The sequence below is a fragment of the Balaenoptera physalus genome, assembly GCF_965194825.1.
Source record: "Balaenoptera physalus genome assembly, chromosome: 10".
In the NCBI taxonomy this organism is placed as follows: Eukaryota; Metazoa; Chordata; class Mammalia; order Artiodactyla; family Balaenopteridae; genus Balaenoptera; species Balaenoptera physalus.
Window position 1 is genome coordinate 22648509 of NC_138889.1, and position 6000 is coordinate 22654508.

A 6000-nucleotide genomic window follows, 5' to 3' on the forward strand; every position below is an offset into this window, starting at 1 on the left:
ATGAATCTCTTCGGTTCTTCAGTTACTTCTTCTTCCTCTTGTCTCTCTTCATCCTTTCTCTGGGCCTCCAATTCCATCAGGTCTTCATTAGTAAGCTCCTGGTGTTGCACAGCAAGGAGTTCAATGAAGTCGTCCTCTTGCAGATCTAGCTCCAGCTTCTTGCTGAGGGTCACTAAGTCGCTGAAGACCTCTTTGGACTCCTTATCCACCTTCTCAAATCCATGAAAATCGTGAACAAACTGCGAGCAAAGGTTCTTCCAAACCTCATTCGTGGTGATGGCCATAACCTCACACCAAGCAAAGTCAATGTTCTTTATGCCCTCGTAGACATTATAGTCCTTCCAAAATTGTTGCAAGATTGTTCTTGATTCATCACTCGCCTTTACTGCCCGACGAAAAGTATGATGTAAAATAATATTTCTTGACTCCCTGGTCCATAGGTTAGATGAGCGACATAGTATTCGTTGGCAGATGCACTACTTTGACTTTGGGATGAAAGTCATCCATGAATGGGGGGTGGCCTGGAGCACTGTTGAGCAGCAAAAGAATGTTGAATGGGACATCCTTCTCCAAGCAGTATTTCTCTACCTCAGGGATAAGGTGGTGGAAAAACCAGTCCTGGGAAATGGCCTGTGTAACCCAGGCTTTGGGGTTACTCTTCCACACAACAGGAAGAGAGCCCTTGGCTATGTTTTTAAGGGCTTTTGGGTTCTCTGAATGATAAACTAAGAGAGGCTTCAGCTTCATATCGCTAGAAGCATTGCCACTAAACAACAGAGTTAGTTAGCTTATCCTTTGCTGCTTTATAGCCTGGCATCAACTTTTTCTCCTTACTGGTGTAACTTTGGTCTGGCATCCTCTTCCAGTACAGTCCTGTCTCATCCACATAAAAAACCTGCTCGGGTAAATATGTGCCTTCATCAGTAATTTCTCGAAGTGTTTCAGGAAATTCCTGGGCAGCTACCATATCTGCACTCGCTGCCTCGCCACTTACTTTTACATTGTGAAAGTTGACTCTAGCCTTGAATTGATGAAACCAGCCATGGCTGGCATTAAAATATGTGCCCTCTGATTCTTCGCCGTGTTTCTTCTTCAAGTCTTCATAAAGGCTTTTAGCTTTCTCTTGAACCAGCATTAAGCTGAGTGGGACTCGACACTGATGCTGATACTGCATCCACACACTGGGAAGTTTCTCCATTTCCTCCATCACATTTCCACGTTTCTTTGATATTATTGTCGACATCATCGGCACAGCAGACTTCACATGTTCCATGATCTTGTCCTTGTTCTTTAGAATCGGGCCGATGGTTGAACGATTCATGTTATGAGAATGAGCGGTGTCTGCCATCTTTTCACCTCACTCCATTCTCTCAATTATTTTCACTTTTGTTGCCATCGTTATCGTTGGGAGCTTCTTAGCAGTACCAGCTACATCACCACTGCTTTTACGCTTGCTTCCAGACATCCTGGGCTTGAAATAAAGATACTGTACTACTGTACTCTATACTGTACTGTACAGTAAAGTACACAAAAGCACAACCACTTGTAGAGGATGCACTCATGTGACAATATATGCCAGACGTGTGAACTAACATGTGATTGGACATGCAAACACACTTTTGCATCTTTGAAAGTTTGCAACTTGAAGGGTCGTATATAGGGGACTTACTGTAAATCAGGGAGCTTGACTGGGCAATGAGGGAAGCCCTATGCAAGATGGTGAGGCGGAGGCTCCTATGAAGAAGTGACATTTAAGCTGAGACCTGAATGACATGAAGGACCCTTGAGGATAAGAGCACTCCCAGCACAGGCACACAAGGTCCTGAGAGAGGAATAACCTTGGCCCATTTGAAGAACAAGAAAGCCCATGAGGCTGGAGCACTGAGAGTGAGGGAGAGGAAGATGAGGTAAGTTGGAGAGTATGGCAGATGAAAGATGAACACCCCTTCTTTGAGACACCTCTCACAGAGAGGTGGGTCTATTTCCCCTCCCCTTGAAGCCGGAGTGACCTCCAACTGTTTGTGTTGAACCCCAGCGTGTGGCAGAAATGAAGCTGGGCAAGTTCTGAGCCTAGACTTTAGGATGGCTGACACCTCCATCTTAGTCCTTCTGTGGCTCTGAACTGACATGTGAGACGGCTGACCACCTGCTGGAGAGACCACCTGGAGAGGCCCTGAGAATAAATACATGAAGAGGATGGGGCCAAACCTTCCAGCTGTTGTCCCTGCCAAGGTGCCAGACAAATGAGGGAAACCATCCCAGATCAGCTTAGTTGCCAGCTGAATACCACTGAGTGACTCCAGTAAATGCCTCATGAGACAGAAGAACCATCTGGCTGAGCCTTGCCCAATCCTGACATACTAAATCATGAGATAGAATTCAATGGTGGTTGTTTTAAACCACTAAATTTTAAGGTAGTTTGTGTCTCAGCAAATGATATCCAGAACAGAGAGACAGGTTGAAGCCAGGTTACTTTGATCCTTAGCCAGGATAAAGAGTTTGGCTTAAGATGGACGAGGTACCACAGGAGGGTTTAAGCAAGAGGTGTAGGAACTACATTTTAAAGCTTCCTTTGACTGCTATTTGTTTCTGGTTTCCTAGTTCTTTGCCTTGTACAAGTAACTGAACTCTGCCTTGGTCTCTTTAACTGTAAAATAAGAATAATAATAATGCCTACATCATAGGATTGTTTGAGGATAAAATAATATAAAATCATTAACAAGAGTGCCCAGCACCTGGTTAAGGGTTCATAGAATGATATCTGCAACTGTTACTGTTTTACTGGCTCAGCTTCAGAATTGAGAAGACTCTAGCCACACTTAAATTCCTCTCAACAAGTTCCGGAAGCCCTGAGGAGAACTGTATTATTCACATTCCAGTTGGTGCCTCTCATATGCACCAGAAATGTCCAGCAAAGCTGCTATTTTGTATTCTCCACAGCCTCCTCTCCTCCTCTGATATTGGTCCCGTGGATCCTTGGAAACAGCAAGCCACGTTAGCCTGACTGGATAGCGGCCCAGGCCTTTGCAGTCCTCTTCTGTGGCTGCTTTGTCCCCTCCAGCATGGGATGTACCAGGCTGCTACCTCTTAGGCTGTAAGTTGGTGGACTCGGGCCATCATCACGCTCAAGTGGGGTAAACAGCCTCGCTCCTCCCCCTTGGAGAAGAAACTGCCAAAAGAGTGATTCCTTGATCTCCTGGATTCCTACAGAACTTTCAATAATGGAAGTATATTATATTATGTTGTGTTATGTTAGATTATGTTATCTATTTCAGTAATGCCTATTATAAGGTGACTTAGTCCAACCACAAGTTGACTGTGAACAAGCTCACTTGCCGATAAGCTCTCTACTTGGCATCTGCTGCCCTTCCCCTTGCCCAGCCTCTGCTTCCCTTGTTTGCGCATTAGGTCAGTTTTTCTCAAGCCTGTGTTGGAAAACATCAGTTCAATTCTTCAGACATGCCCCATAAAAAAAAAAGTGTTCTTGGTTAAATGACTGCTCCTTTCCACCTTTCCATTTCAGAGACTCTCAGTGCACATCTCCATACTAAGACCATGAGACACACTCCAGCAAGAAACACTGTTTTACTTGGCTTAATCCAGTATTTCATAAACCTATTTAATCATAGAAGAGTTTTGTCTTCTCCTATGAAGAAATGTTCGAGAGATGCTACATTTAGTTCCTTCCCCACTTCCACAGACTATAAGCTTTCTTTTATTTAGTTTTTACCCTGACTCTTTCAATTATAATAAATAATACCAGAAGTTTTTATTCTTCTGGGTGTTAGTTTTGTTGCATAGTGAATAGACTGCCTGGGTTTGAGTCCTGAATCCATTACTTATAGCTACATAACTTTGGACAAATTACTGATATGTAAAATGAAGGTAATAATAGCATTTTCCTCTCAATAGGGCTGCTGTGATGATTAAATGATCTCATGCACAGAAAGTGAGTTCCACATTTTCTGCTCACGAATGTTAGCTGCTATTGCTATAATTATATTATGTTACATTACATTATATTATTATTACTACTACTATTATTATTATTTTAAAAAAGCAGTCAACAGCTAGGGTCTATAAATATTTCTTTTATGTAAAGATTTGTCCAGCTTTATCTGAAGTAAGTCATCCTGTTCTCTTCTGAATCAGCACTGCTCTACAGTGTTTGACTTTAGGACAGGTCTATACAGGTAGTGTACTGATATCACTGATATTAATATGAGAAACGTGTTAACTAAACGCTATTTTTTCTCCACCTCCTGTATAACACTTCAGCCATTACACAACAAATATCTCCAAAAGAAAGGTTATTGGAGAGGTGTAAGCCTCGTGTTAGCCAACCATTTATTCCAAGTACTCAAGAGTTCTCTAGTTCAGCAGTTCTTACTATGTTTAGGAGAGCCATGCATGGTGCGGTAAGAATCCGCATTGATCCCATTTTCTAAATGAGGCCTTCAAGGCATACGGAAATTTTATTTTTATATTTCTGCCATTGGAAGCAAAAAGACACAGGCTAGTTATCAGGGTAGAGGAAATCATGATTAGGACCTCTCCAGGATCAGCTGTCACTGTTAAGCTTCTTTTGTGGGGCCAGTCAGAGCCAGCCTCGAAGAATGGGAGCAGCAACCCTTTGATTCCAGTCTCCAGGGAGCGGGTACAAAGAGCATTTTTTTGACTTCACGAGAGAAAGTTAAGGCCAGTGTTTTCTTTTTGAAGTAGAGAAGATCAGGGTTGAATTGAATAGAGATAGACTACAGTTTATCATAAATTGAAGTTTAGTGATAAAAGAAACACGTTCCATAGTTTCCCTTGATCTTGCTCTATATGGCAGTCTTCTTTAAATTATATGTATATTATCAACAGCAAAAAGCAGGTTAGATGCTCTGCTCAGCTTCCTGTGCCTTGCCATGCAGGCAGCTGCCCCAACAGGAAGGATTCTATATATGGGAAAATATTCAATAAGGCTATCCTTGAAAACTTGAACTTACATTAATGGTGAATGTCCTTAGTACAATCATTTAATAATCAGCTTTATTGACTTTGAAGCCTCCTGATGTAGAAGCAATAAGCTTTCAGGCACATCTTTTGACTAATGTAAAGATGGAAGTGATTTTATAATGCGAAGCACAAGCCTCCTTACAGAACTGTTACTGTTATTATTGTTATCCTTATTTTTTTGGCTGGCTTTCTTGCTTGCATTCTCTCCATCCTTGCACAGAACATGATTTTCTTATGACTGGGAAGAGCAGGAGTCCTCAGTGGGTCATTTAACACCCAGAGGGCAGGGCTGTGCCCATCTTGTTCCCACTGTATCTCCAAGGCTGATATCACTCTGCTCTGGCACTGAAGATTGCTTTTCAAAAAGTCAAAAATCAATTTTGAGTCTTTTTAAAGAGCAACTCTTTCTAGAATCCAAAATATGACGCAAATATGAAAAGATGTCTTCTTTCCTATCAATTGCAGTCTTCTTCAAGACAATTTCATATGTTGCCAAAAGCAAGAAGACAAGCATCTCTTAAATGCAATGCAGACAAATTGCCTACTGCTATTTAATGAAAAGGAAACAAAATTGATCTTACTTTGTACTTTTACACAAATAAAAATGTTTTTAAACCCTCAGGCCAGAAAACTTCCCTAGAGTAATACTGGATGATGGCTTCACATTTTTTTCTTTACAAAAATATCAATACCAACTCTCTAATATATGGATTTTATCTTCTTTTGTGCAAAATCAAACCATAAAATAATTGTTATCATCTATAATATACATAGTCATGTTTTGCTGGAGTTCTTCTCAAAAACTCGTTCTCTAAGATATATCTCAAAGTGAATAAAAATAAAGTTATAAAAATATTTCTATTGGCAATATATTTTTTTCCTGCTGTTTCACTGAACCAAAAGAGTGAGAGAAAAGATTCACTGGGAATGCATTTGTTAGTAATTTACACATACAGTATCTTGGAATATTTTTCCTGCAAATGACTTTATATTGGAGAT